A 16376-nucleotide genomic window follows, 5' to 3' on the forward strand; every position below is an offset into this window, starting at 1 on the left:
CTGAAGATGGAAATAGGTGTTCAGCAGAGGAATCAGAAGGGTAAACACAACAAAGCTGAGTTGTATTAATGACAAACCATAATCCATGAATCATCCCACATGGCTGGACAGAAAAATGGCGATTCTTTGAGTTTCTTGATTATCATGAGATTTGGCTGTTACTATGGTTTCTGGTCTTCCCCCAGAGCCTAGTAATTCCATTTCTCATGCATACAAGAGGCCATATGGGTAAGATTTCTTATTTACGTGTGAATCCTCTAACCACTTAAGCCTATTCCTTGGAAAGAGAAGAGCATAGTGAGCACAATGACTCTAAGAGTCTCCTTTTTTTTTCTCATGGAAACTTTTAATTAGAAAACCTTGACTTTCTCAACACTCAACTAATCCCGCCACAATGACTCTCTGCCACTTCCATGGGTGTTTACCTTGGACTGCCTTCTATTCATCTGTATGCCTTGTCTCCCAAATCAATTATGAGTTTTTGAAGGAGAAAGAACTCTGTTTGAATCCAGTATAAAGTTGACCAGTCATTTTCAAAATGGTTTGGACTAAAGATTGCACTTCATCAACACTTTCTTCAGTGGGTAAGCAAACACTCTCTTCCTCCAGGGATAAAATGACCTAAGCGTGTTCTATTTCTTATCTTTTTGCTTTTTTTAAACTAATCTCTCCCAGCAAGCCTATATTCCCAAACCATTTGCACAATATATTCAGTATGTTTAAGGAATCAGAAAGCTTCCTAGTCCACTTAGGGGTATGTTGACTGAGACTTGTTCCTGTATACTTCTAATATATATATATATTTTTAATCTTATCCTTTTATGTCTTTGAAAATCTACATTTCTCATGTAGATCTTAAATATGACATGTCATCACAGATACTATATTTGAGCATTTTGGTCAAAATTCTCCTTGTTTTTCACCCCATGATTTGTATAACCCCAAATAACTGTGTTCCTGCATGAGAGTTAAAGCCAGGGAAAGCAAACCTCACAGTGACCACACAGGAATTCAGGGCTCCCCAGCACTCAGCATTCACAAGCTCACTAAGCATATCTCATCTTGACTTCCAGGTGAAAAACAGCAGATCCAGTTCACCATTATAATAATAAGTCAATTGTTTGTTCATGACACTCACACCTTCATTGCACAACCAGTATGTGCCAGGTGCTTTCTAGTAACACTATTCCTCCATAAAGAGCACTGGCAGAAATAAAACATTCAAAGCAGATAATACTAGATTTGTAAAATAAATTGCAGGAAAGTACAGGCTAGAAGTGGGGCTGTATCTATTTTTTTTCCCACTATAGCTATCTATTAAAATATCCTGTTTACAATCAATACTAAAAACAGATTGAGGAAAAGAATAGATGCATGTATATGTATAGCTGAATCACTTTGCTGTACACCTGAAACTAACACAGAACTATTAATTAGTTATACACCAATAAATTTTTTTTTAATTTTTAATGCTGAAGATTAAGAAAGATTGAATCCTAATGAAAGGAAATGTAAGTACTTGTAGATACATGCTTTATGAGGTTGATTTTTATGTAAGATTGTATAAAAGCTGTGACTTGGATTTAGAGGTGGGTACTTTGCCCCATAATATACTTTTCTGATCAATGTAACCCCACTTCTCGCTTCTGGTAAGTCAGGGGTCTGACTACAGTCTTCTCTGAACTTAGAGTTTTGGGGGATTTTTTTTTTTTTTTTTTTTTTTTTTTTGCAGAAAGGATACGAGTTTCTCTAGTCACTCTTACCTCATGCACAGCCACTGGCATTGTCCAAGCAAACACTGACATTTTATGGTGCTAAGTACCTTGGTCAGTATCCCCACTCCTCTCTTCAACTTTTTACGTTCTTTCCTAACCCCATTCTCCAACCTCCATCTCCACCTTCCCACTCAGCAAAATAATTCTACTTGCATCTTTTTTCCATAAGGATCTGTGTTTCTCTTATATTTGTATTCTCCTACTGCTTAAAGAATCAACTGCAGCTGGCCTTATCAAAAAACATAAGCCGCATGCTACACATCAAAATGGTTTAACACAGTGTCAGATTCTGACCTGCGTTTAGCTTTGGCTCTGTAAACTTACCCTCGATGCCAAATGTCACGTTTGACGTAGAAGCAATTGCTGTGCTGTTTAGATGTTCCTGACAGCATCTAAATCCATTACTTCATTGAAATATTTTGCTCAATGTCTTCTTCCTTCTATGGATGAATTAATTGTGCCCAACACTGGCCATCCTCACTCCAGAGCCCAGCCAGCTATGACAACACGGTCAACAACTCTGGGATTGAGTCCCCCTCCCTCTTGATTTATGGAGCTTCAGACAACCTGTACCAGCAAGAAAAGACAGTTGCATTGAAGGGAAAGACGACCAGGGTAGATTTTACTCTTTTACTTACGGTAGCTTGAATCATAAGAAAGTGATGTTTTGTAAGTCAAACATGGTCAAACAACAATTTTGTGTGATTCAGTGCAATGCATAAAACAATGTACTCACAGTTCAACAAAGTCACAAACACTATCATACACCATGAGAATGAAAATGAAAGGGGTCTTAAAAGATCAATGTTTGCTGTTATACATTAAACACCCCAAGTATGGAAATGCTCTTTAAAAGTGTATATGCTTGAAGGCTTAACCTTCAGTGCTTTTTATTTTTAAATACTGAACAAGAGTGACAGAACCCCTGCTCCTCGTCGGAGGAAATGAAAGCACCACACCCAGACAAGCAAGATGGATGGAAAAACATGTGAATGAAGAACACTTTTCTTATTTTGCTCCAGGATCCAAAGGACTGATTCAAGTGGGTGCTTCACTGTGGTTGATAACTCATCCAAACACGAACCTCAGAGGGGGCACCACCCTCCCACAGGGTATGGGAGGAGAGACTGGCCCAGAGAGGCATGACTAATGCAAGGTCATCCAGGAGTCTGCAGGCTGAACAAGTCGTGAACCTCAACGCTACCAATGTCTGGCCTTGGCTTCACCAGGAGCTTCACTTCCTCTTTAAAAGACATGACCAAGGGATACAAAACCAAAGACCTTCATTGCCCCAGCCAACCCATTTAATGAAGAAACACAGGAACTCCTTTCAGCAGATCTAACTCCTTTGAGAAATCCAGACATTTGATGGCAATAATACATCTTTCAATTTTTTCCTTCCAAGGTCATCTTCAACTTTATATTCCCCAGAGTTTTAAATGTAAGAGTCTCTCCTATAAAACAACATTTGTCTGCAAGCATACACACTCAGTATCTGAGTTCTATCTCAAATATAAGAATCAAGCAAAACTTAAAGCTCAAATATCTGTGGTGAATTAAGGGTACAGTTAAAAAGTCATTCCAATAAATGAAACTTTATTTAGACTATCCAGGGAAAATGCTACTATAAGGTTGTAATTATTATAGCATTGTACACTTTGGTCCCATTATTTCCAGACTTTTGCCCCCAAATATGGGTTTTAAATCAAAATGATATTCAGATTCCTTTAAGAAGAAATTCAGCTTAAATGATGGGCATGCTACACAGATACTATGTGTGCATATCTGGAACACATACACACAAACTGGCTCCCAGAGCTGTGGCTCTATCCTAACAAACTTTTGAAATTATTTAAGTACCTTATTTCAAATCCATTTAAAAAGGAAAACAAATGGGAACATAGAGTTACAATCTAACCAAATCTCTCACCTCTAAATAAATAGAACAAAAGGATAACATGCATAATTGAAACGCACAGGCTCCCAAATCTTATTTAAGGCACCACTTTTCATATTAATTTTTACCATACTTTGACCAGAACCCTTAAAAATAAGAACCATATGTTCAAATTCTTCTCCCTGTCCACATTTCAAACTGTATTCCACTTAACAAATATTTATTGAGCACCTAGACAATGTAGATCACAGGGCTAAATGCTGATGGAAACATAAAAATGAAAGAGGGAATCATCAGCTTCCAGGAAAATAATATCCCAAAGAGAGAAAAATCATGAGACCATTAAGTCAGCTTCTCACCGTGTGCTCCTAGGAACACACACTCCTTGATTTAACAGTTTTTATATGAAAAACCAGTTCCACAGCCAAATAGAGTTGAGAACTGCAACACTGAGCAAAGTTAAATAAATTTTTGTAGTGCCTTTCAGAAGCCTGACTGGGCACATATGAATTATGAAGCTGTAAGACAGGGAGTCTATAGGACTTCCTGTGTAGCTTGATCGTGGGACCAGTTTTATGTGTATCACCTTCCACCAGGAACATGTGGGGAGACACTGGGCTAAGTGATTCATGACTCATTGTCTGTTCACTTCACTTGGGAAGTCTAGAGGACAAAGACCAGGTGCAGTGTTTGGAGATCTCCTAGGGGAAAGTGAATCCTGAGCTGGACTCTGAGATAACAGAATTCGGAAAAATACAAGAGGAAAGGAAAGGAAAGGAAGGGAAGGAAAGATAGAGATTTCTTAGAAGAGAACACATAAGTCCAACAAAGTCTAGAGCATGAATGAGCATGGCACATTTAGACGTCGACGCAGAGAATGGACTTCCTGGAGAGAAGGGCTCACGGGAAGGAATGAGGAATGGCAGCATAAGAATATGAAGGCTGAATGAATGAATCTGGTGTTAGCTAATTTTTCTAATTCTCCCAACAACCCTGAAAGATAGGCCTTATTCCTGTGGTCTTTTTACAGATCAGGAAACTGACTTAAGGAGAGTAAGAAACTTCCCTAAGGTCTCATAGCCAGTAAATAACCAAGCTGTATGTGAACCCAAGTGCATCTGATCAGCAGAGAAGGCAATGGAACCCCACTCCAGAACTCTTGCCTGGAGAATCCCATGGACGGAGGAGCCTGTAGGCTACAGTCCTTGGGGTCGCTAAGAGTTGGACATGACTGAGTGACTTCACTTTCACTTTTCACTTTTATGCATTGGAGAAGGAAATGGCAACCCACTCCAGTATTCTTGCCTGGAGAATCCCAGGGATGGCGGAACCTGTTGGGCTGCTGTCTATGGGGTCGCACAGAGTCGAACATGACTGATGCAACTTAGCAGCAGCAGCAGCAACATCTGATCAGAAAAACAGTGGAAATCAGTTGGATAGGACTTCAAAAGCCAAAATGGGATGGAGGTGTATTTTTATACTAGAGACAGTAGAGGTTTCCAAGTACTGTAGATTTCTCAGAAGGTAATTGGCATGAAGCTTGTGTTTTAGAAAGATAAGCTTAACAATGGGGCCCAGGATGAATTAGAGGAGGAAGGAAACCAAATCTGGGATGCCATGTGGAGGTTGTTTCAGTGACTCAACAAAAAGCTGGAGGAGCCCGAGGGCAGTGGGAGTGAAGCGAAAGGACCAATTGCTTGCGAGTGTAGTTTGGCCATCCAGTGTGGGAGAGGGAGAAGGAGCCACACTTGGTGGCTAATTGAATGTAGGTGTCAAAGGAGAGGGAGGAAGCCAAAATGACCCCCCACCCCGTTTCTTGACTCTCTTCATCCCCCGAATGAAGGTTTAAACACTGAACTAGTGAAAGGATCCTTGAGACAAAAAAAGAATCCTAATATTTGAGAAAGTTCCACGATGGGCAGTGGGGCTGGGTTATCGCAGAGGAACCACATACACAGGTGCATATATGTGTTTCCTTGAACAGCGACTATTAAAAACCAGGACTACTATCCTTCAGAAGTTTGAAACTTTTCAGAGAAAGAGAGACTCTAGCAGGATAGACATTAGAGACTTATGTAACGCAATCATATACACAATTGTATACATCTCATCACTTTAGCTGTTTCCTTTTGGCAAAAGAGAGTCATAAGTTCCACCCACATTCCAGAGGAGGGGAACACATAAGAGTGTAAGCCCAGGAGCTTGGAATTATGGATTCTACCTTAGGAGTCTGCCTGCCACAATCCCTAGCCAACTTAGCCTATTTTTGCCTGTTTTTGAATTTATGTATTTGGGATCATACACCATGTATTTGTTGTGTCTGTTTTACTTTTTCTTCTCTCTTTTGTTTATATGCATACCTACTTTTCTCAAATGATTTACTGTTTTTTAAGATTTATCTGTTTTGTATGTGGATATGATTTACTCATTTTTATTTCTGTGCAATAAAAATGAGTACTTTGGCCACCTCATGTGAAGAGTTGACTCATTGGAAAAGACCCTGATGCTGGGAGGGATTGGGGGCAGGAGAAGAAGGCGACAACAGAGGATGAGATGGCTGGATGGCATCACGGACTCGATGGAGTGAGTTTGAGTGAAATCTGGGAGTTGGTGATGGACTGGGAGGTTTGGTGTGCTGTGATTCATGGGGTCACAAAGAGTCGGACATGACTGAGTGACTGAACTGAACTGAACTGATGATTTACTCATTTTTATTTCTGTGTAATAGTCTATTTAATGAAAACCAATAAACTACTTTTTCATCAAAAAAAAAAAAGAAGTTCCAAACTTTCCTTTAAAGGGAGAGTCTTTATTCTCAAACTTGGTTGAGAATCACTTATTTCAAAGTCAAAGGGAAAGTATCTAGAGGTCTAGTTCTAAACTGAGGAACCTTGGGCAAGTTCCTTCAATCTTTTCAACTTTAGTCTCTCATCTCCAAAATGGAAATGATGACTTAAGAAGAGCATTCAAGGCAGTAAATCCTATAATTCTCATAATCAGGACCAAATGACAGGTCTTTGGCTAGAGTTAAATGTCTTTGGGATGAGCTGTTTTCTGGTCCTTCCCACCTCTCTTTTCCAGCAGACCTATGCATGTATGAAAACCTTCATAGTCCTGAGACACAAATCCAGTCTTTGTTCTAAGTGGCCTCTAAGCCACACATGTGAAGTGACCAGTGACAGTTAGATTGTGACCAACAGCTACACTTCCTTCTGACACAAAAGGAGTTTTACCAACTACTCTAGACATCTACTAGGTGAACCAGTCTCTATGGGAGCCACATTTGTTGCTTTCTTCTGGGTATATGAATGAACAGAGACCCAACACACAGTAAGTGCCTAAATCTCAATTACAATGCTTCCATCCCACTTATTTATTAGTTCAAAAAAAAAAAAAAAAAACCTGTCCATGAATGTGTAATGATTGCACTAAAGGCATGTAAATTTTTCATGAAAAGGTCAGACAACCATTGAAAAGCTCAGTTCAAGTCACACTAATTTATTTTACTGAGTTCACCTTTCTTCTTGTAAGAGAAACATAAGCCCTTGCTTTTTGATTGGCTACAAACAGAACCTTTTGAGAGTCTCAATGTGGAGCTAATTTCTATCTCTAGGATCCTGCCAGCATTTCCAAACTTCTTCGTCAGTTTATACCTTCATAAGCCCTTTCAAACAAAAGGTAAAAACTAGATCAAGAAAGCTATAACATGACTACAAAAGGTGAGAAACCTTGGCTGGGGAACCCACAGATTGTGCACGGAATGAGGATTGCCAGAATTATTGAGATGGACACATCGTTCTTGCTGCTTCCTTACATGAGCCCAGCAAGGTGCTGCTTTATGTCAACAGCATGGGTCAACTCACACAGGCGTCTGCTCACATGGAAAACAGATAATGCACAGACCACATGAGCACTGCTTCACACTATTTTCTCCCTGGAGTTGAGAATGGGACTATGGCCAAGTTGGGGGTTCAATGGGAAGAATGAAAAAGATCCCATTTTCTGAAACAGTCAAGAAGACTGGGGTCTGTCAAAATGGAATCCGTCACTAACAGTGATGGCATGCACTTTCTTTTGGAGTGGAGTACGGATGAAGCTGGAAGGATCCCAGAACCTAAAGTTGGTTTTGCCCAGAACAGATCCCAAGACAATGATTTGAGTGCAAGTAGTTCTTGCCTGGAAAATCCCACGGACGGAGGAGCCTGGTAGACTGCAGTCCATGGGGTCGCTAAGAGTTGGACATGACTGAGCGACTTCACTTTCACTTTTCACTTTCATGCATTGGAGAAGGAAATGGCAACCCACTCCAGTGTTCTTGCCTGGAGAATCCCAGGGACAGATGAGCCTGGTAGGCTGCCGTCTATGGGGTTGCACAGAGTCGAACACAACTGAAGCGACTTAGCAGTAGCAGCAGCAGCAGATAAAAGAGATCCTTGGAAACACTGGAAGGAAAATGAGAAAGTAAGCAAGAGGGAAAAAAATAATACAGAGGGAAGACTCTGTGGGTTTCTGAGGCTTAATCCCGCTGGGTACTACTAAAATACAGGGTGGATTGCATCCCAGAGTTGTCCCACTGAAGACTGAGGAGACAGGAATATTTATCCTGCACCTCCTTTTTGTCACTGATGAGGACTACTACAGGCACAGTAATTCCCTGGCATGTCCTGATTGCCCTCACATAAGCCGAAAGAAAGCTCTCCAGCAGGATCACTCTGCCTGCAGGGAACATTGCCTTCCACATGCACTGAAAAGACAAGCGCCAAAGAGACACAGCGGGGGCTCCGAAAATGTTTGCTAAAGTGTGTTGAAGAACTTTTAGGTATAATTGAAAACCAATAGGAGAGCGTTGAAGAGGTGGTGCACAGAGGATTTTTAGGGCAGTGAAAATATTCTGTAGGATAATAGTGGATTTTCCATGTTATTATACATTTATTGAGACACATAGAATGTGTAACCCCAAGAGTGAACCTTAAGGTGGACTATGGACTTTAGGGGATTACCATGCGTCAATGTAGATTCAATAATTATCACAAAAGCACCTCTCTAATAGGGGATGAATGGGAGAAGCTATGCATGTGCTGTGGGCTTCCCCAGTGGCTCAGACAGTAGACAGCCTGCCTGCAGTGCAGGAGACTCGGGTTCATATCTCTGGTCGGGAAGATCCCCGGGAGAAGGAAATGGCAACCCACTCCAGTATTCTTGCCTGGAAAATCCCATGGATGGAGGAGCCTGGCAGGCTACAGTCCATAGGGTCGCAAAGAGTTGGACACAACTGAGCGACAAAAAAAAATGCATGTGCTGTACTTGATATCTCTGCATCCTCTTCCAGTTGTACTGTGAGCCTAAAACGTCTTTTAAAAAAATAAAATCTATAAACTAACAAATAAAAACTAATGAGAAGTTTGTAATTCCTTTAAATGTCATCCAGCTCCAGTTAGTATCATCTAATGGAGTGGCATTCTCTTCAAAATATGATGGCTGGGAACAGGGCTGAAACCAGCTGGGGGTGGTTACTGTGTTCCATCCTGTCTACCTCTACACTTGATTCCTATAGGAGCTGTTCAAAGTGCTTTCCTCCTTCCAGACCCACCTTCCTCCCACTCTCCACCCCGCCCCCCCACATACACATGTGCCAAGCCAAGCAAGTGAACACTATGTTAATAAAGTACATTCCCTTAAATAATTAAATGCAATACAATCACTGTACTCTTAAAATCTTTTGCGAAAGTGAACCTACAAATCAGAAACAATCTTTTGTCACATCTTACACCCCAATTTGGATGCCACAAGTTGTGACCATGCAGTGAAACAATTTCTAGAATATATTGTTAAGATGGGGGGGGGGGAAAAAACAAACAAAACATAAGCAAACAACAGCAAAAAATGAGGTGCAGACCAGGGTGGAATGTAAGCTGCGGTTTGTGTGAAAGAGGGGAAAGGAGAGAGAGAGAAAGAAATGGACCTATGAATGTACATGTCTAGACAGAATATCTCCAAAAGGGTCCACAAGAAACTAGATACAGTGATTGTCTTTGGGAGGGAGATTTTTCATCATTTGCCATTGAATATTATTTGAATTCTTATCATGTGCATGCTTTATTGTTATCTTCAACCTGTATGAGATAGATAGACAGACATTTAAGATGTAAGGTAAAGGAATAACGATAAATATTGTTTCAGTTTCCGGCCTGCACCTTCTGCTCCATCCAGACTTCCCTCAGTTCAGTTCAGTTCAGTTCAGTCGCTCAGTCGTGTCCGACTCTTTGCGACCCCATGAATAGCAGCACGCCAGGCCTCCCTGTCCATCACCATCTCCCGGAGTTCACTCAGACTCACTCCATTGAGTCAGTGATGCCATCCAGCCATCTCATCCTCTGTCATCCCCTTCTCCTCCTGCCCCCAATCCCTCCCAGCATCAGAGTCTTTTCCAATGAGTCAACTCTTCGCATGAGGTGGCCAAAGTACTGGACTTTCAGCTTTAGCATCATTCCTTCCAAAGAACACCCAGGACTGATCTCCTTTAGAATGGACTGGTTGGATCTCCGTGCAGTCCAAGGGACTCTCAAGAGTCTTCTCTAACACCACAGTTCAAAAGCATCAATTCTTCAGCGCTCAGCTTTCTTCACAGAAGGGAATGGCAACCCACTTCAGTATTCTTGCCTTGAGAACCCCATGAACAGTATGAAAAAATGACTTACCTCTACCTGCTTTCAAATGAGCAACATTTAGTACCAATATTTTAAGTCTGTGAGTCTAATAAGTGCTTTCCTCATCATGGCTGCTTTTTCATAATATACGCAGATCAAATGTCACTTGCTATAAGAAATTTCTCCCTCATAAACCCAGACCAATAGGACCACCCACCCCCAACACCAAATCCTACAGCCTTCCTTTATTTCACAGCAAGCACATTTGAACTGTAGTAAAGAAGTTTTCTTATCAAGGATAGAGTTTGCCAGTCCAAGCAACTTTCAGCTAAACCAGGGAATTCTCGAGCAGTGAGGACCTTCTTAGTATCTTCCAGGTATCAAAAGCTAACTCTAGAGAACATACTACAAAGAGAAGATTGGCAGAGGACAGGAGGTAAAGCGGGAAAGACCCCTGGTCTAGACAAGAAAAAAAATGCTGGTGACTCAAAGAAACGGCCCAAAAGTCACCCTACATTAAGTACCCCTGCCCCTTCAACTAAGACATCTCCCAATTTCTGCCCTGGCTGGCCCTCACTGTTCAATCTTTTTCTTCACTTTTTCCATACTTCACATACTGGTGATGTTACTTCTTTAAAATTCAGAGTCTTAGGATCCCAAATATTCTGGCCTTTGTTTCACTATTAGTGAACATGGAGGAGCCTGGTTGGCTGCTGTCTATGGGGTCGCACAGAGTCGGACACGACTGAAGTGACGCAGCAGCAGCAGTAGTGAACATACTTGCTTTTTTTATATAAAGCCAATCTCAAGGTCAAAGTTCCTTCCTGTAGATATAATTATTTTCCCTTCTCAATTACAACAGGCTGTTGTTTCCCCTAGCTGGTTTTACAGGATAAAATTGGAATAGAATTGAGAGCATTAGTCACAAATCAAAATTTATTTCCATCAAGTTTCATACTATCTAAACATGTCTAGTTTTTCTCTCTCTCTTTTCTCTCTCTGCTTTTAAGTTTTCATTTTGTCCAAATGAAGTAGTTGGTGGCTCTGAAGCTGTTTCATGCTCAATATAAAGTTTACCTCTGTCTAAGTCTTTACTTTTCTGGCCTCGGTACTGGATTCACAGTTTCCTTAGAAAGAAAGCTATCCAACTACTTTTGGAAGAACAATGCCTTTTGGTAATCTACCAGAATGATTCCATGTTAAAGTTATTACAGCTTTTCAGATATCCAACTCCTTACACATGATAGAGTGGAAAATTAAATAGAAATGTCCCTAGCTTGCCAAAGGCACTCTGTGCACCATTATAATTGTGGAAATAAGATACCGATTTTCACTTCTGTTGTTTATGTTTAGCTGCTCAGTCATGGTCAACTCTTTTGCAACTTAATAAACTGTAGCTCGCCAGGCTCCTCAGTGCCTGGGATTTCCCAGGCAAGAATACTGGAGTGGGTTGCCGTTTCTTGCTCCCAGGGGTCTTCCTGACCCAGGGATTGAACCTGCTTCTCCTGCATTGTAGGCGGATTCTTTACCACTGAGCCACTTAGGAAGCCACTCATTGAACACATATTGCCAGCCAGTTCTGTAGTTTTAAAATCTCTTTTGACTTTTCTGTCATTGTCTATCATTTTAGAGCAACATCCATTGTTTACAAAGATTGAAGCTTGAGACTTGTTAGGTTAAAATAAGTGACTTCTGGAATCTAAACAAGTAACTTTTCCAGAGCAACAGGAACAATATAAAATCACTTCTCAGTAATTTCTTTCTTCATTCTGTCAGCGACATTCTGTATAACATCTTCTTCCTTTATACTGTTAATTGAATAACTAGAGATGAGGAATTTTCTCAAGTAATAAAAATAAGAGAACAGCCTCGGGAAGTGGGGAAGGGCCGGAAATGTAACTGTCCTTGAAAGCACCGCATTTAGCCAAGTAAGCCATCAACAGTTTTTATTGAATCTAGCACAATGACAAGAAGGTAGAAAAGAACAATATGAGACATTGAGTTGAAAAATTAAGAAATAACCACGCTGATAAGAACCTAATTGAACATAAGCATGCTCCCTTTCTGTTCTGGTTTCAAAAGTCTTTGAGCAGAAATAGGGTCCTAATCCTTTATAGATGATGTTGAGCCCCCATTCTTCAGACCAGTCTGCAATCTCTTCTGGCCAGCAATGGGAGCTGGATGCAAGGCAGAGATAGAATGGCCAATGAGAGGTAATAATGTAGTTAGTGGTAGGATAATGGGACAAAACAGGATGCAGAGAAACTTAGGAGAAGACAAAGGCCTTTGTTTTCCAATTAAAAGATACTCTAGAATCCATGGTCCATTTGGATAAAAATACCCGGTCATTTCAAGGCAAATATAAGGGGAAACAGTGGCTGACTTTATTTTTCTGGGCTCCAAAATCATTGCAGATGGTGATTGCAGCCATGAAATTAAAAGATGCTTACTCCTTGGAAGGAAAGTTATGACCAACCTAGACAGCATATTGAAAAGCAGAGACATTACTTTGTCAAAAAGGGTCTAGTCAAGGCTATGGTTTTTCCAGTACTCATGTATGGATGTGAGTGTTGGACTATAAAGAAAGCTGAGCCCTGAAGAATTGATGCTTTTGAACTGTGGTGTTGGAGAAGACTCTTGAGAGTCCCTTGGACTGCAAGGAAATCCAACTAGTCCATCCTAGGGGAGATCAGTCTTGGGTGTTCATTGGAAGGACTGATGTTGAAGCTGAAACTCCAGTATTTTGGCCACCTGATGTGAAGAGCTGACTCATTTGAAAAGACTCTGACATCAGGAAAGATTAAAGGCAGGAGGAGAAGGGGACGACAGAGGATGAGATGGTTAGATGGCATCACCAACTCAATGGACATGAGTTTGCATAAACTCCAGGAGTTGGTGATAGACAGGGAGGGCTGGTGTGCTGTGGTTCATGGGGTTGCAAAGAGTCAGACATGACTGAGTGACTGAACTGACTCATATATATAAATGAAATAAACAGAAATTCTGCATTTTCCACCATTCCTTGATCCCAGACCCAGAGAAGAATAAGCAAGGTCTCCAAATAAGGGCTGAGAATGAGTAGATGAGTGGACACTTAGAGCCCAAGTCTTTCCTTCAGACTCTGGAGAGTTGTAGCCATCCCTGACGTATCCTTTGAGTCCTTAGAATAATAAAAACAATAACAAAAATAAAATAGGGTGGGAGGGGTGGGAAGGAGGGGATATATGTATACTTATAGCTGATTCCAATGAGTCAACTCTTCGCATGAGGTGACCAAAGTATTGGAGTTTCAGCCTCAGCATCAGTCTTTCCAATGAACACCCAGGACTGGTCTCCTTTAGGATAGACTGGTTGGATCTCCTTGCAGTCCAAGGGACTCTTAAGAGTCTTCTCCAACACCACAGTTCAAAAACATCAATTCTTTGGTGCTCAGCTTTCTTCACAGTCCGACTCTCACATCCACACATGACCACTGGAAAAACCATAGCCTTGACTAGACAGACCTTCGTTGGCAAAGTAATGTCTCTGCTTTTCAATATGCTATCTAGGTTGGTCATAACTTTTCTTCCAAGGAGTAAGCATCCTTTAATTTCATGGCTGCAATCACCATCTGCAGTGATGTTGGAGCCCAAAAATATAAAGTCTGAGAAGGGGATGACAGAGGATGAGATGGCTGGATGGCATCACCAACTCAAAGCACATGAATTTGGGTGAACTCCAGGAGTTGGTGATGGACAGGAATGCCTGGCGTGCTGTGGTTCATGAGGTCACAAAGAGTCGGACACGACTGAGCAACTGAACTGAACTGAACTGATAGATGATTCACATTTTGTTGTACAGCAGCAAGTAATGCAACATAGTAAAGCAATTATATTCCAATTTTTTTTAAATACATAAAAAAATAACAACACATATACTGAACGTATGCTATATGCCAGGCACTGTGACAACTACTTCACATGTAAATGCCTATTGAATCCTCCCAACTAGAACTAAGACCTCATTTTATAGATAAGAGCACTAAGATTCAGAGAGGCTCAGTAATTTGCCCAAGGTTAAGTTTGTACAGCTACTAAGTGATGAAAGCAGGATTCAAACACAAGCTGGGAGATTTCAGATCGCACTTTACCTTTAACGGCCCCTCCCCACTTCCCGAGATGGGTCACTTGGATTATTCCATTTGACCCCAAAATATATGTACAAAAGCTCCTCCCCAGGGATAACCAAGGGTCTGTTAGATTTACAAGTGCTCTGAACATCACAGGGAGGTGTCCTCTGAGGTGGGCCCTGGATGATACGGCTTGAGGCAGAGCTGGTATTCTAACTACTCAGTCACTAGCTGGATGGTCAGTGGGAAAGCACTCTCATGTGGACCTGCAACACTGTCTCGTGATAAAGACTGGAGGGTCAGCTGGGGAGGCCACAGGTTTAGAACATCTTTTAGGCACTCAAACAGTGCCCCTCAGTGCAGGGGCACTAACCAGGCTGCAGACCCACCTTAGGACAACTCTCTAGAATCAGGCCTTAGGCTTTACTTAGGCAGCAGGACTCTCTGATCCAGGAAACTTCTTTCTGATATTGGGGTCTTCTCCCATATGTTCTCTGTTCCTTAAGACTGTATCCCTGATGGGAAGACTCTTCGTTAGAAAGAGATTAGGTTCCCACTACCTTTGAGCAAAAACATTTGCAATCCTGCATACCTGTTAGAATACCTAGAGACCTTGGTGTTTAAAACAGAGGGCCCTACTACCCTCCTCTGGATGGAAAGAGAAACATTTTCATTCTCAAGGCAAGTGAAGGGTACTAGGAGACAAGAAATGAAAGAAAGAGGATTCATATTGAAAGCATAACCATTGCTTAGATTACGTCTCCAGTACTCTGACTTTAAACTGATATGAGCAAGATGAGAACAAAACTCCATCCTCCCATAGCCTGTTGGCATCTCTGTGCTCTCATAGCCCATCTGGCCACCTCCTTCCCAACATGTACCCCAGGGCACTAGGCCACTAGTGGCCTGTCTGCCGCTATACTGCACAAGAACGGGAGAAAAGTGGACCCTCAGTAAATGTGGAACAAATGAATGGAAGTGCAAGCACGCAACATATCACAGAGAAAGAGCAGTAGAATTCCACTTAAATGTCTCACCTGTTGCCTAGAGTCGTTCCTTTCACGGTTGTGCTGCACCTTCAGCTGGATTCCACACCTTCCTTACAAACATGTAGTCATCAATCCATCCATCCATCCATCCACACTGAATAAAAGTTTTGAGTTGCAAGCCACTGTGCTAGGCACTGGGAAACAAAGGGCAAGCGAAACACACATGCTGAGGTTTCCGTAAAGCTTTCGCCCCTCTATTTTTCACCAAGTCAAAAGAGGAAAAAAAAAATACAGAAAGAAGCTAAATATTGTATTTAACTGCCAGAGGGAAGACAAGAGACACACTCAGGAGAGAAAGAAATGTCTTTCAAAGGTGCTTAGAAAAGAAGGGTACTGCCAACACACACACACACAAGTCCAAGGAAAGACATTCAAGAAAGCAGAGAGGTGTCTGGTAGTCCCTTAGCGGTGAGAAAAACCAAGTCCTCTGACCATTCTTATATGCCTGAGGGGTAAGAAAGGCAGCCTGGCTTGCTGGCAGACTCTCTGAGGAAGTCCAGCTGTTCTCTGGGATAGTAGAATGCCTGCCTCGGGAGCAGAACTGAGCTTTGCAGACCAATTAATAAAACATGTACAGTTAGAGAATAAACACGAAGCTCGAGAATGCCTTGCTGTGTACTTTGCGGTCAGGGCAGCACTGTTGCTCTCCTAATAGAAAGCTATCATCTGAAGCTGCTGACCCATGTTCCTAAACTCTGTAGAAGTCATCCATTTTGTACAGCTCTTCTCAAAAGCCATCTGTCCTTCTTGTGGAGGCTTGATTTGAATTTCCTGATAGGATGTTTAATGACATTCAAAGAGATTGTTTATAAAAGACAGGGGCCTGAAGAACAATTGCTTTTATGACATTCCACCTTTTTTTTTTTTTTAATAAGCTCTGGCTGATCCATGCACCCGCTG

The 16376-nt window shown here is 41.5% G+C and overlaps 1 long non-coding RNA gene across 3 annotated transcripts in view; it reads right to left on the bottom strand.

Moving 5' to 3' along the window:
* The window catches only part of LOC121818749 (uncharacterized), a 53000-nt gene extending 37095 nt beyond the window's left edge, over positions 1-15905 (bottom strand). For 2 of the 3 annotated variants that reach the window (XR_009599423.1, XR_009599424.1), the window contains exons 1-2: positions 15465-15905; positions 2100-8114 (exon numbers count right to left, since the gene is read on the bottom strand). This is a non-coding gene — a long non-coding RNA (uncharacterized LOC121818749). The remainder of the gene's footprint in view (positions 1-2099; positions 8115-15464) is intronic. The other variant, XR_006058839.2, reaches the window with a different exon arrangement.
* Positions 15906-16376: the final 471 nt, after the last annotated feature.

The sequence above is a fragment of the Ovis aries genome, chromosome 2, assembly GCF_016772045.2.
Source record: "Ovis aries strain OAR_USU_Benz2616 breed Rambouillet chromosome 2, ARS-UI_Ramb_v3.0, whole genome shotgun sequence".
In the NCBI taxonomy this organism is placed as follows: Eukaryota; Metazoa; Chordata; class Mammalia; order Artiodactyla; family Bovidae; genus Ovis; species Ovis aries.